Raw genomic sequence first — 18,317 nt, forward strand, 5'->3', positions numbered from 1 at the left:
ATTTAATCTCCTACCATCACAATCTGCCTGGGTCCCTCAGTAACTTTGGTCCCCTCTATGCTGGAGAGACCGTCCCCTGGTTGCTAGAGGAAGCAGTCTCACCCAACTCTACCAATTCTGAACTGCCTTCCACAGTATCTTCATCCAATCTGGCAAATCTGCTGGGATTGCTTAGCTCAGAACTGGCCTGCCTCTCCCTCCCTCTGCTACCCCTAGTAACTGTTACCCAGCTGCCTAGCTGTGCATCCTTTTCTGTCTGTGCTCCACCCCGCTCAGCTAACACATCAACGGTGAGCTGTAAACTCTGCTCCAGGTTGGCAATCTCTCTCAATGTTACAATGGTCTGCTTTAGATCAGTTACCTGGGCTTCCAAAGAGACCAATTGTTCACATTTCTCACAGAAGTATAAACCTTGGAACAATTGCTCCAAGTGTGCATACATATGACAAGATATGCATTGAGTGAGATCATCAAGCCTGCTCATCTTATTATGGCTAACCTAACTTCTTATAGCCTACAGTGAACTCGAGAGAACTAACCTTTGCCGGACACTTACCAGATTAAACACCTTACTGGATCTACCTCAACACTTTAAACAAGCAGCACTTGAAATCAAACAGCAGTGGAAATCACAAGCTCAATGAAATCGCTTACCACCACCTGTTAAATAGAGCTTGCACTAACCAGCTGTATCAACTGATGCAATTAAACCACACCCACTAGCTCTAACAGAAAGAAGAAGAAAAAAAAGGGACACTTAAACACACAGAAAAACAATTCCCTTCAATAAACACTCAGAATAATTCCCCAATCTATATCTATATCACTCTCTCAACACAGCAATCCTTACTGGATATAATTCCACACTTTAAACAAACAGCACTTGAAATCAAACAACAGTGGAAATCACAAGCATCTCCTAGGTCATCTTTTGAATGTGTACCACTCTTTATTTCCAGATATAATAAATGTTCAACCAGAAGTAGAAATATTATTAATCATAAATTTAAATTTTTATGCTCAGATCCTTTATTAAAATCTACATTGGGAACAGAAGCCAAAACAAGCTGCAGTCACAAGGGTAGTGGATATACCCAACAAACAAAAGAACTATAGAAAAAAGTGTTTATGCACTAAAAATTAAGTTGAAATAAATTAATAATTCACATAAGTCGCATTCTCAAACATAAAACATATTCACTTTTAATAATTAAAAATTAGACAATATAAACACATTTATGTAAATGATTCCTTATTTAACACAACTTGTTTTAATTATTTTATCAGCCAATGATTGGCTGCTACCTGAATAAATAACCTTCGGGTTTCTTTTACCATTCATTCTTTCTGATGAATGTGCCTCAGGGCACAGAAATGCTACAAGGCTGTCCTATTTTACATCAGACTGTGCACTTATAACTACAGACTATTGCTGAATCATAGTGGAGAGGATCCGACATATCCAGTATAACTGAAATGCTACTTGTATTCATTGACTATAAGGGGCATATTCAATTAGCTTTCCGGTTCCCGCGATCGCGCCGGAACGGCACGCAAAGTCAATGTGGATTTTCGTTCGCACCCCATAGGGTTGTGTACAAAAATCCGCGTTATTGCGGTACCGTATTACCGGCAATACGTTACCGCGAACCGGAAAGCTAATTGAATATGCCCCTAAGAATATCTCTTCAGATGGGACCTCACTATTAGCAGAGGGATTGATAATTCAGTGCGGCATCTGTGCAGCTATTAAACGGGCGGTCCTTTCAGAGGGATCCCTCAGAGCCGCACGTCAGTTACAGCCTTATCATTCAGCGTGTGTTTCACCTGCTTCCATGCTGTATATATTACAGCCACCTTCAACTCTGGCAACTCTTTGTATCAAACGAGGATTCTCCAATCAGACGATGTATCGGTAATATCCTCCTATCTTCTATTATTCAATGTCTATTCATTACAACACTCAATCCGGATTTCCTCTCACTCCATATCTATATAAACTGTGAGTAGCTTGCTACAAGCAAGCATAACAACTATTAATTTTTACACTCAGAATCTATGTTCAGCAACGTTCTATCCATCCCATCTCATAAATTCAGGACTTATATGTGCACATCTTAATTGTTACTTATCTAGTTGTCGATTTATTTGACATCATTGGATCCATATTTGGTTTTTTATGGTGCATCATTTATATTTATATATTATTTTTGTACTTTTCTATGTGTTTATATTGTCTAATTTTTTAATTATTAAATGTGAATATATGTTTTATGTATGAGAATGTGACTTATGTGAATTATTAATTTATTTCAACTTAATTTTTAGCGCAGACACACTTTTTCTACAGTTCTTTTGTTTGTTGGGTATATCCACTACCCTTATGACTGCAGCTTGTTAATTGATATCTATTATAATCATCTCAGCACCATTAGGGTAGGGTAGCGGCTAAATCCCCTTCGGTCTAGGTACCCTGGCACGTCAATATGACGTCGCAGGGTCATGTGATCGCAGCGGTCACATGGTGCAAAGTGTTAGGCGGGCTGCTGAAAGTGAATGGTAGTCGGTGCAGGAGCGCCATCATTTCTTTCCGATCTTGGCTGCATTCCTGTAAAAAAAGGTAAGTAGAAGGGGTGCTAGTGTGTGAGGGGCATGTGTGGTGGATGCAGGACTGGCACAGGGGGCATGTGAGGTGGACGCAGGACTGGCACAGGGGGCATGTGAGGTGGATGCAGGGCTGGCACAGGGGGCATGTGAGGTGGATGCAGGACTGGCACACGGGGCATGTGAGGTGGACGCAGGACTGGCACAGGGGGCATGTGTGGTGGGTGCAGGGCTGGCACAGGGGGCATGTGAGGTGGATGCAGGGCTGGCACAGGGGGCATGTGAGGTGGATGCAGGGCTGGCACAGGGGGCATGTGAGGTGGATGCAGGACTGGCACACGGGGCATGTGAGGTGGATGCAGGACTGGCACATGGGGCATGTGAGGTGGATGCAGGGCTGGCACAGGGGGCATGTGAGGTGGACGCAGGACTGGCACAGGGGGCATGTGCGGTGGATGCAGGACTGGCACAGGGGGCATGTGTGGTGGATGCAGGACTGGCACAGGGGGCATGTGTAGTGGATGCAGGACTGGCACAGGGGGCATGTGTGGTGGGTGCAGGGCTGGCACAGGGGGCATGTGAGGTGGATGCAGGGCTGGCACAGGGGGCATGTGAGGTGGATGCAGGACTGGCACACGGGGCATGTGAGGTGGACGCAGGACTGGCACAGGGGGCATGTGTGGTGGGTGCAGGGCTGGCACAGGGGGCATGTGAGGTGGATGCAGGGCTGGCACAGGGGGCATGTGAGGTGGATGCAGGGCTGGCACAGGGGGCATGTGAGGTGGATGCAGGACTGGCACACGGGGCATGTGAGGTGGACGCAGGACTGGCACAGGGGGCATGTGTGGTGGGTGCAGGGCTGGCACAGGGGGCATGTGAGGTGGATGCAGGGCTGGCACAGGGGGCATGTGAGGTGGATGCAGGGCTGGCACAGGGGGCATGTGAGGTGGATGCAGGACTGGCACACGGGGCATGTGAGGTGGATGCAGGACTGGCACACAGGGCATGTGAGGTGGATGCAGGACTGGCACACGGGGCATGTGTAGTGGATGCAGGACTGGCACAGGGGGCATGTGTGGTGGGTGCAGGGCTGGCACAGGGGGCATGTGAGGTGGATGCAGGGCTGGCACAGGGGGCATGTGAGGTGGATGCAGGACTGGCACACGGGGCATGTGAGGTGGACGCAGGACTGGCACAGGGGGCATGTGTGGTGGGTGCAGGGCTGGCACAGGGGGCATGTGAGGTGGATGCAGGGCTGGCACAGGGGGCATGTGAGGTGGATGCAGGACTGGCACACGGGGCATGTGAGGTGGATGCAGGACTGGCACATGGGGCATGTGAGGTGGATGCAGGGCTGGCACAGGGGGCATGTGAGGTGGACGCAGGACTGGCACAGGGGGCATGTGCGGTGGATGCAGGACTGGCACAGGGGGCATGTGTGGTGGATGCAGGACTGGCACAGGGGGCATGTGTAGTGGATGCAGGACTGGCACACGGGGCATGTGTGGTGGATGCAGGGCTGGCACACGGGGCATGTGTGGTGGATGCAGGACTGGCACACAGGGCATGTGAGGTGGATGCAGGGCTGGCACAGGGGGCATGTGAGGTGGATGCAGGACTGGCACAGGGGGCATGTGCGGTGGATGCAGGACTGGCACACAGGGCATGTGAGGTGGATGCAGGACTGGCACACGGGGCATGTGTAGTGGATGCAGGACTGGCACACGGCATGTGTAGTGGATGTAGGACTGGCACACGGCATGTGAGGTGGATGCAGGACTGGCACAGGGGGCATGTGTGGTGGATGCAGGACTGGCACAGGGGGCATGTGTAGTGGATGCAGGACTGGCACACGGCATGTGTAGTGGATGTAGGACTGGCACACGGCATGTGAGGTGGATGCAGGACTGGCACAGGGGGCATGTGTGGTGGATGCAGGACTGGCACAGGGGACATGTGTGGTGGATGCAGGACTGGCACACGGGGCATGTGTAGTGGATGCAGGACTGGCACACGGGGCATGTGAGGTGGATGCAGGACTGGCACATGGGGCATGTGAGGTGGATGCAGGGCTGGCACAGGGGGCATGTGCGGTGGATGCAGGACTGGCACACAGGGCATGTGAGGTGGATGCAGGACTGGCACAGGGGGCATGTGTAGTGGATGCAGGACTGGCACAGGGGGCATGTGTGGTGGGTGCAGGGCTGGCACAGGGGGCATGTGAGGTGGATGCAGGGCTGGCACAGGGGGCATGTGAGGTGGATGCAGGACTGGCACACGGGGCATGTGAGGTGGACGCAGGACTGGCACAGGGGGCATGTGTGGTGGGTGCAGGGCTGGCACAGGGGGCATGTGAGGTGGATGCAGGGCTGGCACAGGGGGCATGTGAGGTGGATGCAGGACTGGCACACGGGGCATGTGAGGTGGACGCAGGACTGGCACAGGGGGCATGTGTGGTGGGTGCAGGGCTGGCACAGGGGGCATGTGAGGTGGATGCAGGGCTGGCACAGGGGGCATGTGAGGTGGATGCAGGACTGGCACACGGGGCATGTGAGGTGGATGCAGGACTGGCACATGGGGCATGTGAGGTGGATGCAGGGCTGGCACAGGGGGCATGTGAGGTGGATGCAGGACTGGCACAGGGGGCATGTGCGGTGGATGCAGGACTGGCACACGGGGCATGTGAGGTGGACGCAGGACTGGCACAGGGGGCATGTGTGGTGGGTGCAGGGCTGGCACAGGGGGCATGTGAGGTGGATGCAGGGCTGGCACAGGGGGCATGTGAGGTGGATGCAGGACTGGCACAGGGGGCATGTGCGGTGGATGCAGGACTGGCACACGGGGCATGTGAGGTGGACGCAGGACTGGCACAGGGGGCATGTGTGGTGGGTGCAGGGCTGGCACAGGGGGCATGTGAGGTGGATGCAGGGCTGGCACAGGGGGCATGTGAGGTGGATGCAGGACTGGCACACGGGGCATGTGAGGTGGATGCAGGACTGGCACATGGGGCATGTGAGGTGGATGCAGGGCTGGCACAGGGGGCATGTGAGGTGGATGCAGGACTGGCACAGGGGGCATGTGCGGTGGATGCAGGACTGGCACACGGGGCATGTTTTTCTTTTCACTACAAAAGTATTTAGTGATTTAAATCCATTTACACTTGTTATATTTATAACCACTATCTCTCTACATACCAACAGTCTGCTCATGCTGAACCTTTTTTTTTTTTATCTCTTTCTGCCAGGTTACCTCTGCCCTCAGGACTAGGACCCTTCTTCAAAGCTGCCCCTGGAACTCTTCAACAGAATGTCTGTCAAGAATCTCTAACTGCTGGATCCAGCTCAATGATCAGCTGTTTATTGACTAGTTAAATTACTGCTTTTGACTCGTTTCTCCAAGAACCACTTTACATAGTTTAAAAGGACACGTGTTTGAGGATTGTTATGGTTTTGTTTCTTTAAAGCATCCATTCCTCAAGCGATATTAATAAAGGAAAACACAAGAAACATGAAGACATTTTATTTCTACTCCCGAACTTCATTTTATTATCTCCCATGATAATGCCTGATGTAAAGAGTGATAGTTATGTTCTCGCTTGTTATGCCAAAAAACAGAACGTGGAATATATTAGCTAACACTTTAAATGAACATTATCAGACTTTTGAGTGTACTGTCTCATACTACATAGAGCTGAATGTTGTAATCTATATTTCACTATTTGCTAATAATAATTTAATATGTGATGTTAATAAAACATACTTAAAGCAGCATTTTAGTGTATTTGAGGTATAAGTGTTATAAACTAGGTATTTATTTCCACATTACAAATCGTACATATTTATTTTCTGTTTAAATGATTTGCTTTCACAAAATCAACGGCATTTTTATTATTGAAAGTCGGTGATTGCTGTGCCGACCAATGTCCCCTCCCCCCCCAGAAGTGGATGACACTGGAGGGGCTAACTGATCCCTCCGGCTGCATAGACCGGCACATTCATTGTCTTGAGTGTCATCCAACCGTCTGTGAAAAAGGTGCACAATAATCCAGAATGTACATTAACTTACACAGGTAGGATCACTGGCCATAACTTGGCCGGACACTGGTTTATATGTAGCACATTCTCTTTTGTGTTAAATCCACCAGACTTGGAAAAGTAGTCTTAAATCAACCCTCCACCCATCCCATGTAAAGTAGATATTTCTTACATGTGTATATGTAAGCCGTGTATAAGAAACCTTCACACTTTCCGCTTGTGTCCTAAAAACATGTCAAAATATTAGATAAATGCATAAAGTATAACAGTTCTACCAAGCAGTGTACAACAAAATATGTACATCTATAAGTTCTCTTAATTATCTTTTAAAAAAGTGACAATATAATATGCCTTTATATTTTGAGAACTAGTTGGGACACTTTCGAGTGTATTCTTCAATGCCTACATTACTTTTGCCTGTCAATAATTACTTTTTCATAGCTGTTAAAATATTAAAAATTACTCAAATTTCAAAAATATTTGGGTGTAGTGCCACGTGTAGAACACCACATCTAATGACAAGAAGGACCCGAGCATAATAAACTTTAATTGTACACCTATATTGGGAATCTAGAACTTGTACAGCGTTTTTCATATGATCCAGAATAAGAAGTGTTGTGTTTTGGGGAGGAAAAAAAAAACCATTAATTGAATTCAACTACAGTTCCCAAATAGACAATGGATGGCATGACCAGCGGACTCCCCCACTCTTGTTCTGTTACTGTGGAATAATAAGGTAAGTTTCAGGTGTTTACATCAACAGTAATGCCTACCCACTGTCAGCAGTGTCTATTTCCCTGTGTTGGTGATGCATTGCACAGTGTCATGTATTAAACCTGAGTACCCCATCCCCTGTCTCAATGTTGTTATTTAAGATATGGTGGAAGTGATCATGAAAGTGCTTGTCGCATGTACTACACCACTATATTTCAATAACGGATAGCAAGCTTCAGCCCACTATCTCTGTCAATCACATTATCATCAACATTTATTTATAGATCGCAATAAAATTTTGGAGCGCTTTACAATTGTGAACAAACATTAATAAAACAATACTGGGTAATACAGACAGACACAGGTAAGAGAACCCTGCTCAAAGCTTACAATCTTGAATGTGTTAAATATTGATACCCTATATTTTATGTATGCTTTAAGGATAAACACTAATACATGTTCACAATGAAAATGTCAATATGGAGCTCACACCACAAATAAATTCAGATTCAACTGCTGAATAATAAGGATGATTATGACATCCTTACAATTGAATGTTGAGCTCTTAAAAACTTTATATTTTTTGTTAATTATCTTTTGGTTTCTATGTTTTCTTTAGATGTGTTATTATAGTAATTGAGAGCTAATTTATGGCTCTTGACCTGTACCTTACCTGACCCCTCTTCACCGCACAGGAATAAATTGTTAGACGACTGAAGAATGATAAGGATTATTAGGACATCCTTAAAATTGAATGTTGACCTCTTAGAGACTTTACATTTGTTGTTATTTTTCCTTCTTTTTATATGTTTCATTTATATTTGTTTAGATAACAAATGAGTCCTAATTTACAGCTGGTGACCTGTCTCTCACCCCACCTTCTCCTATAAAACTTGTGTCCTGCAATGTCCTGTAGTGTCTTCAAATCCAAAAATAATTTTGGGGTTAGTAGAAGCTCTAAGCTGAAAGACCAGATCAGTCTTTTTTTCTGTCATAAGGTAAGTTCTTTCATTTGTTAGATGATAATTCCATGCAAAGTTATATCACATATTGCTTTATATTTTCCAAATCCAACTTTTTTTTTTTTTTTTTTAAATCATCTGTGATTAGCAGCTGATTCTTATTTTATATAGGTTTAGTCTAGTGTAGAAATGCATTCGGCTACTAGTGCAGAAATACCAGAACTGGTAACACCTGCCATCCAACACATGCAAGACATTGAATCATCAAATCAATGTGAAAAAAAGGTAAAATAATTTGCACAAGTGATATAAAATCTAGCATTGGATTTCATATTTTTGGGACATGATGAGCATAATTTGTTTTGTTTTGTAGGATAAGCATTGTAAAGGTGGAGATAGGGAAAGCTGTCAAAGTGAAATCTTTCATTCATTGGACATGTTGCAGAGAGCAATATGTGAATTTGAGGAAAATACACAATCTAACTTCATTATACATCAGAAGAGTAAAGAATTTGGCAAAGAGGGTACATTTTATTTTAATATACCTAAAATTTACAATCTGTAATTTTTATTTGAAATTGTATATAGTAATAATTATGGTTTCCTTTTTTATCTTCAGTATATACATTTATATAGAAAAACGCCTAATACATTGTTGTTCATGTTTAAAATGTACAATACAATACTGTAATTTTTATCACTTCCATTAAGATTTCAAACCAAATGCAAGATCTAGAATTCAATGGAAAAGTAATGATATCCAGTATGGCAAACTAATTAAGTTTTCTGGAATTCCATACGTGGTGGTTGGGAGAAAAACTCTACAGTGTCATTTGGGTAGAGACTTCAGCATTGTGAAGAAAAAAAATTATGGAGATCAAAGACAAATCACCCAGGTATCTCTTATTTTTTGAATTATAAAATGTTTTCCACGCATTGCCTGTCTTTTAATAGTGCTGGCTAATATCATTTATTTGAAGCGCTGCAATCAATGCCTTTGTGCCCTCAAACGAGCAGTATTTTAACAGCATTCAATTAGCTGAGAATGAACTAGGGAACAACTACACTTAACACTACGATAGGCAGTACAATAAATGTGAAGAATGAATGTGTAGAACATTGCTGAAAGATTGTACTGTGGAGCCATCAAACAACTCTCTGTCTTACATTTTTAATGGGGAGAGGTATCCTCATTAGCATGGTCACAGCTAATGAAGTCAAAGAGGCGTTATAACAATAAAATACAACATACATATATTGTTTAATATAGTGCTCTTTTCAATTATTCTTTTAATAGGGAGAAGATCATACCTTCACCAAAAGGAGGCGTATTATACAGCATACCAAAAAAATGGGCTGTCCAGCTGAAATCAATGTATTGCACATTATCAGATACCCAGATTTTATGGTAAAATCGGTGTTAAGCACATTACATTGAATTACATTGTTACAACTTAATTGTCAGACCAATAAAATGTAAAACATTGGTAAAGAAATTTTGCAAACATATTTTTAGAAGGGCAAAGGTAAACTAATTTGTAGATTTTTATGTATATATATATATATATATATACATACACACACACAAACACACACTCTACATATATAGTATGTAAACATAAAAACAGTGATTGAGATAGGCCAGTGCGGGTATGCACATACAGCAAATAATTATCTTTTTTTTAATAGATCCAAAGTGATACACAAAAAAGAAGACGTAATGCATCAAAGAAAGTAAAAGAAGCCTTTCAAAGTGACACAATACAAGGCAATCATGCCTACGTAATTAGATTTCCACATTTATCTGAACATAAATTCCATGCAACTAGTGGAGAGGTAAGATTGTAATAAACTTATCATGTTATTTTGTTTTAGTAAGAATGAAATGTTTTTATTGATATGGTTTTAATGTTTAACATTATTTCCGTCAGTAATATTTATTGTGTTTTATAAATTTTAAAATTAAATTATCATCTCTAACAGTTAGCAAACCTACAGGAAAAGGTCGACAGAAGAGTTCAAGAAAAAGTAATCAGTTTGCACAGAAATGGGGTTAGAAAAATAAATGAGATGATGCGTCACATTAACGCGTTTGTAACACAAGAACTTTTCCCGGGTGATGATCCCCCTGTAGCTTTACGGAGACGCTTTTACCCCACAAGAAAAGACCTAGCCAATCTCATGTTTAAAGCGAAACAGGAAGGTCGAAACTCAAGTTTGGATCAGGAAAATGTTTTGAACCAGTTAAAAGAATGGAAAGAACAAATCCCACAATTAAATATTTTTTGTCGTCCTAATACAACCTCTGAGGAAATGACAAATAAACAAAGTTTTATATTATGTTACCAAGCTGAATGGCAACAAAAATTATTGCAAATGTATGGAAACCAGATCACACTGTTAGATGCTACATACAGAACAACAAGGTATGCGCTTCCACTGTTTTTCCTTTGTGTTCGGACAAATGTATGTTATGCAATAGTTGGAGCATTCGTAATACAACAAGAAACATCAGCATGCATACAGGAGGCCTTGGAAATTTTCAAAAAGTGGAACTTAAACTGGAATCCAAAATGTTTTTTGGTCGACTTTTGCCTAGAGGAGATAAATGCAATATCTCAGTTATTTAAAGGTTAGTCAAATTACTGTATAATTATTTTTGCTATGCATCTTTTTTTTTTTTTTTTAAATATCTATATTTTTAAACAGCATCAATTACATTTCATAAAAATAATCTCGCAAAAATGCATAGTTATCCCAAAAAATCAAGGTAAGTGTGAGACAAAATAAACAAGTAACCATATCCAATTTTTTTTTTTCTCAGCTAACACAATCCAAACATTTATTAGTTTTGGATGGAATTACCCTTTTAAGTAGGCTAAAAGTACCAGCAAACCTTTTACTAACTTAGTAAACTTCACAACTAAAGTTAGCTTTAAAACATGAAAGCTCTAATTAAGTTTTCATTCAGCAAATCTTAGCAAATAATAATACAAATAAAATGTCAATATCAACTAACTTTAATGATTTTTGAGTATTAATTCAAAGGGTATATCTGATAAATTCACTGCAATAAACAGTATTTTTACATTTTAGATACACAAATATTACTTTGCGATTTTCATCGTGAGAAAGCTTGGATGGAATGGGTGACCAAAAAACAACATGGAGTACACAGTTGTCGCAGTGTTATATTGAATATGCTGCGTAGTGTAGCACTTGCTACAAACATAGAGGAACACAACGTTGCTCTCAATATACTGACTAATTGCCAGATTTGGAAAAACTGCGATGCACTGCGGCAGTGGTTCTCAAACAAGTGGATGCCTGAAATAAAGGTAAAAGTTTTATTGTTATTTTTAAGGACAATACATGACGAGGGGGGTTTAACAATCATTTAAAAATTAAAGGTGGAGGTATTGCCCGTAGCAAAACAAAAACTTCAATCTTTTACTTTCTAGAAAGTAGTAGCTACATGATAGCTAAAATTTTACCAATTGCTATATACAACACCTCAACTTTTCTGTTAGAACTGGCCTTTACATGTTCTGTGTATTTTAATAAACAAGTGACAGGATAGAAGACACATATTAATTGAACTCCTGACAGTTGACGTTAATATGAACGTTGGAACACTCTGCATACATTGTTAACATTCCTCATAAGTTGATAATGGACCATTTCAATAACAGTTCTATCCTTCACTTGTTTGGTTTCATCTTTTTAATAAAGGTTATATTGTTTGGGGGGAAAAATAAAATATTTTTTCAATTTAAAATGAATATGATTTGTTTATGATGTTTCTCTCTCCCTCACTACAGAAATGGGCACATGTTTTCAGGTCTGGATTACTACATATTGCAATTAACACAAACAATGGACTTGAGTGCCAAAACGAGACTCTTAAATATACATACCTGGATGGCTACAAGAATTGCACTCTCAGTGACATGATTACAGTGCTTCACAGTAGTTTTTTTCCCAATACTTACAAGAAGTAAGATTTGTGTTTTCAGTACATTTTGGGTCTGCTATTTATAGTAATGGCTTGTGCCACAAAAATGTAATACATCTTTTTTTAAAGTATATTTGGAAAATGTATTTCAAGGAAGAAATACATTAAGAAAATTACATCTTGCTTTGTAAAATGTCATGGGTAATTTCTATTATGTTATGTGCAGGCCTGTCATCCTAAATGTGGGGCAAAGTGCTATTTAAACAGGCACTCCTCCTTGTAATTAAATGCACTAGCAGAGGAGGTGTATCCACAATGTGGTGGGCACGTCCACGTCACTTACCCAAAAATGACCTTACTTTGTATGAAATTCAAACACACGCCACTTACACTTCATAAATGCTGAAAAAGAGCCTGACATGACCTCAGTTGTAAATTTTTGCAAAACATAATTAATAGTTGTAATAAGATAGATTTCCATTTGTTTTTACATAGGTATGTACAGTTAAATTTGAGAAGTTCCGAAAGTTTCCGGAAATACCATGAAGATGTTCCAAATTTTCTGAAAAATCGTCAAAGAGAATTTATTCACCACGTTATGAGGAGATTGTCAAGTAACCTCGATGGAACACATGTTTCCTGTATAGATCACACAAGTGGCATTTTCAAAGTCAACAGTGAATACGATAAAGAAAAGTATTATACAGTAAATCTGGGAGCAGAATGTCCAGAATGTACATGTGAAGATTGGATCAAATTTCTATTACCTTGTAAACACATGTGTTGTATTTTTCAATTTGTAGAGGGATGGGGATGGGAAAAAATTAACCCATCTTACTCAAACAATGCATTATTTATACTAGACACAGATTGTTTTTCTGACCATACTGTAAGAGGGGGAGATGAAGCTGAATACCCCTCTGAAGGTATCATGCACACGATGTCACCACTTGAAGATCTTCAACACTTTGAACCACGAAGGAGGACCAAAAGAACAACACTTATTATTAATTGTGTACAGACACTAAAAAATATTACAGACACAGTTTATCTGTTGAAAGAAGAAACATATCTGGAAAATTGGGATATAAAATTTAATACTTTACTTGAAGAAATTAAACTAGACATCCCAAAAGATCAAGGCTTACCATTGATAGAAACACCCAAAAAAAGAAAAAATATTGAAAAATTTGAGCCTTTGCCAAAAAGAAAATATGGAAAGCCTAAGCATCCAGCGTCCCAGAGAGTTGGATCAAGAGCTGATATGCTTAGAGTAGATGTATGGCAATCGGTAGAAGTAGATCCGCAAATTGCTGAATCACAAGATTTTCACACTGTCCACTCAGGCACTACAGTTAATGAGAGTCCATGGGTCACAGTCAATGGGATAAAATTAACTACTGCTGATAAAGAAGCTGTATCCAATGACGCCTGGTTAGATGACAATGTCATGAATATCTCCCAGTATTTAATATCAAAGAAATTCCCTTCTGTTGCCGGTCTGCAGGATACAGTGTTACTGGCACATGGGAGTGTTTCTAAGATTGACTGTGAAAATATTCTGCAAATACACCATTTGGGTGCTCACTGGGTGGTGTCACACAGGTCTCAAAATTCAGTGACTGTTTATGACTCCCTAAAACCATCAATACCAGAGACTCTTAAAGAACAGATGTTGTGTTTATATGCTCCGCTATTTACTGGTGAATATTCAGTACTTGACATTAATTTGGTATGTTGCCAAAAACAGGATGGTGCAAATGATTGTGGGGTATTTGCCTTGGCCAATGCTGTGTCACTGGCAAATGGGTTGAATTTAAATAAAATACATTTAGAACAAGACAAGATGAGGAAACATTTAGTCAAATGCATTGAAGAAAATAACATTACCATGTTTCCACATATTCAATTAAACAAGGCCAAAACAATGTTAAAAAAAAAAATACAACTCACAACACATTGCCTCTGCAAGATCCATAAGCCTAAAGAAGGAATGGTGGAGTGTGACCTTTGTAAACAGTGGTATCATTTCACTTGTGTTGGCTTAACAAAGGATGACAAATGTGTCACAACAAAAAGAAAAATGTTTTACTGTCCGCAATGTAAAGACAAAAAAAGATAAGCTACAATGTATAAATTACGTTGTCATTATTGAGAATAAAAATTACCTTGCAATTTTGAGTTGAAAGGAACATTGTATTATATTCCATTTACATTTTTTTGTGTATATATTGCAAATTAAAAAAAAATACGTTTATGACTGTTATCATTGTTTTTTTTTAAATTAAATTTATATATAGTTAATATTTGTTATGTCGATGGTTTTCTAATGCTTTATATTACATTGGAATAGTGGAATGCTGTGAGTTAAAAAAGTTCCTTGATATTACTGTGTAGCTATATCACCCAGGTGGGAAAGCCAACATTACAGGGATTGCCAGGACTGACATCATACAGGATCCCATCCTGCCCACTTCACTAGGAAGCGGAAGGATGCGGGAAAACAAACTGCTTTCCCGGGAGTGGAAGACCTATTCAGAATTAGGAAGTCTCCAGGACAAAACGGGATAGTGTGCATGTATGATTAATACATAACCTAAAGCATCCAGTACAAAGCATACAAGTATAATAGTCATCTCCTGTAAGCAAATCTACATGCTCCAGACATAGAGAATAATAAGTAACACCAAACAAACGAGCTGCCAACTATAATTATCTGCTAGTGAAAACAAGTTCTGTGAATAGAGAGGAAAAATTGTGCTCTTCGTATATATCTAATGCATTATAATGTGCATTAATGTTCTAACATACAATAATAATTGTAAATAACTTTTATTATGGCCTGATATCTACACATTATCCTTTACTTTGAATTGACCTTTCAATTTGCATTTCTTGCTGTCATTTCCAGAAATTTATGACCCTGTATCTTAAGTTTATCTCTTTTTCATTCTAATATTAACTTGTTTTTTAGATCTCTAAACATCCATATAAATGATTAAGGAGTAACCACAAGAGAAATTAACTATTAAAAGGTTCTCACATTATGTACATTTTTGCAATAACAAGAAAAAAGGCTAAAATAAATATTAGTTTTTTAGGGTGACTGCCTAACTAATTAAAAAAAAACAAAATGCACATATTATACTTTCGGTTTTCATATTATTTAGTACTGATATTACCATCACCAAAAAAAATAATAATAATATAAGACAGTATAAGTGTGGCTAAGAGCTGGCTAAATGCTATTTCCCATACAGTCAATGTACCAGGTACCTACACTGAAGGGGATTTAGACATTTCACTGTGAGCTGGCTAAATCCCCTTCCCATTCATGACCTGGCCAGCAGGGGGCCAAAAAGGTACCTTCGGTGAAGGGGATTTAGCTGTCTCACACTGACTGTGCTATTTCCCATGCAGTGTAGGTACCAGGTACCTACAGTGAAGGGGATTTAGCTGTCTCACACTGAGCTGGCTAAATCCCCTTCCAATTCATGACCCGGCCAGCAGGGGGCCAAAAGGTACCTTCGGTGAAGGGGATTTAGCTGTCTCACACTGAGTGTGCTATTTCCCATGCAGTGTAGGTACCGGGTACCTAAGCCGAAGGGGATTTAGTCGCAACCATTAGGGTAGGAGTTTTGAGCCTCTTTTTGTTGGACGTATTATCTAGGTGTACTTTCCACAGTTATACTCTGACTCAATTTTATTTCTAACAAAGTATACCCCTAGAAGTTATATTTGATGACAAAATGGCCTTATCTTGCTAAGTTAATAGTTTTTCATGTTTTCCAACAACTCGGGAAGACATAGACATAAAGCATTGTACTCACAACAATTATTGAATGCAAGAATGTTTTTCAGAATTGCCATCCAAATGCTCCTGAAGTCAGAAAATGGCAAGACTAAATGAATACCTGAGCAGTCTTTAAATAGAGCACATTGGTGCGTTTGAAAGTGATTAAATGCAGGTTCGTTTTAATGTGATTAAATGGAGGTGTAGGTGTAGGAGGTGTAATCATTTGTGAATAACGGTGTACGATTATCAAAGGGCCGGGTCCGCCCTGCATATGCTAGGATGTGATGAATGACCAAGAGTGATGATAGGTAAAGCAGACATTTGTGATATTGAAGGGATATGCGAGTGACGTGAGCTTGCCCATACGTGCACTGAGAGCCAATCAAAGAACCAATCATTGGAGAGTCATTCTGTTGCCAAAATGAGAGCAACAACATTCACATGGAGGGAGCTCCATGCTCTTACTCAAGTGATGGATAATATGTACCAGCCTATCATCTCTAATAAAGACAAATTAAGGCCATATATAGCCATCCGCTACCATATCAGGCTGTGGTACAATCGCCATCAGATGGTTGTGCAGCTCCAGCGCCGCTTGAGTGATTTGAAGAGGGTCCGGCTGCAGCTGTTGGAGGACTTGAGAACAGAAATATGAAAAAGTGAGTTCTGCAACATATGCAATTCTGAAATATAGCTGATAGCTTCAGAGTTATGCAATGCTTCTAGCTGGTAATAGGCTTAATTTGACAAATACCACTTGTAATATGACTGCTTCACCTGTCATGTTTTCTTTTATGTACTGTATCCTCTATTAATGATATTTCTGATTCACTATGTGATTCACATAACCCAAGTCATATATATATATATATATATATATATTGTGGCAAGAGCCCGCTACTGCAGAAGCACATGCGTACAATTTCTTCCTTTTTATGGTTCTTTATTGTCAGGATGGTAGTAATGTTTTGACACCGTATACTTGCACTGCAATTATGGAGACCCTCAACGCTTACTATACATAGTCCAGCTCTCTGTCCAGATCAGCCAGCTAGCCCAGCGTTGATCTCCCTGAACAATGAAACAAGCAGGGTTTTATACCTGACACTCCTCCCACAGGCCTAGCTTGATGGACAGGTGACACACCCACCTTCTCTTTAAAAGGAAACGCCCATCCCTGGCTCTGTTTAGACTATCAGACCCACCCTGTCTGTTTGCTGAGAGGAAGCAGCTTTTAAAACATGTAAGTAAACCAATTTTAAACTACACATATGTTTTTACCTGGTTTAATCTCCACCTAGGTACATAACTGTGCCAATGTTTTACTCTACTTCCCTGCTTTCTCTGCATATTGCCAGCTAAATGCCTCCTTTTGTTACATATCCCTCCCCCTAGCGTCTCCAAGTAGGGGGACGCGGACTTCGCGAGGAGCGCATATTTTCGTGACAACGCATCTGCATTTTTGTGTAGAATCCCAGGCCTATGTTCTACTGAGAACTTGAAAGGTTGTAGTGCCAAGAACCAGCGGGTTACCTTGGCATTTACCTCCCGGTTGTTTTGCATCCATCTTAATGGTGCATGGTCTGTTATTAGGGTGAACTCTCTGCCTAGGAGATAATAGCGCAGAGCTTCTGTAGCCCATTTTATGGCGAGGCATTCTTTCTCCACAGTGGCATATTTTTGTTCCCTTGGAAGCAACTTACAACTTAGGTACAGGACAGGATTTTCTACTCCATTCTTCTCCTGTGACAAGACTGCACCTAAGCCAACACCAGAAGCATCAGTTTGGAGGAAGAACCTCTCAGTAAAATCTGGTGCTTGTAGAACTGGAGAGGAACAAAGAGCTAACCGAAGATCAGACCAGGCGGTTTCTGCAGAGTCAGACCAGGTTAATCTATCTGGACAACTTTTTTTTTAACATGTCCGTAAGTGGAGCAGCTTTAGTGGCGAAGTGGCTTACAAACTGCCTGTAACAACCTACTAAGCCTAAAAAGGTTCTTAACTGTAACTTTTTCTCTGGTCTTGTCCAATTTTTGACTGCCTCCACTTAGCTGGGGTTTTACATGCCCTCGACCAACAATGTACCCCAAATATTTGGCTTTTCTCATGGCTATGGCACATTTCTCTGGGTTAGCTGTTAACCCTGCGGACCGTAATGACGCTAAGACCGCCTCAACTTTGGCTAAATGTGATCCCCAGTCTGGGGTATAAATCACTATATCGTCCAAGTAAGCAGCTGCATAAGCTGTGTG

The 18,317-nt window shown here is 41.0% G+C and overlaps 1 long non-coding RNA gene across 1 annotated transcript; it reads left to right on the plus strand.

Moving 5' to 3' along the window:
• The first annotated feature begins 10,800 nt into the window (after positions 1 to 10,800).
• LOC142142938 (uncharacterized) lies at positions 10,801 to 12,193 on the plus strand. Its single transcript, XR_012689411.1, has 3 exons — positions 10,801 to 10,946; positions 11,411 to 11,652; positions 12,136 to 12,193. It is a non-coding gene; the product is annotated as an uncharacterized LOC142142938 (long non-coding RNA).
• Positions 12,194 to 18,317: the final 6,124 nt, after the last annotated feature.

Source organism: Mixophyes fleayi, chromosome 3 (genome assembly GCF_038048845.1).
Source record: "Mixophyes fleayi isolate aMixFle1 chromosome 3, aMixFle1.hap1, whole genome shotgun sequence".
Taxonomy (NCBI): domain Eukaryota; kingdom Metazoa; phylum Chordata; class Amphibia; order Anura; family Limnodynastidae; genus Mixophyes; species Mixophyes fleayi.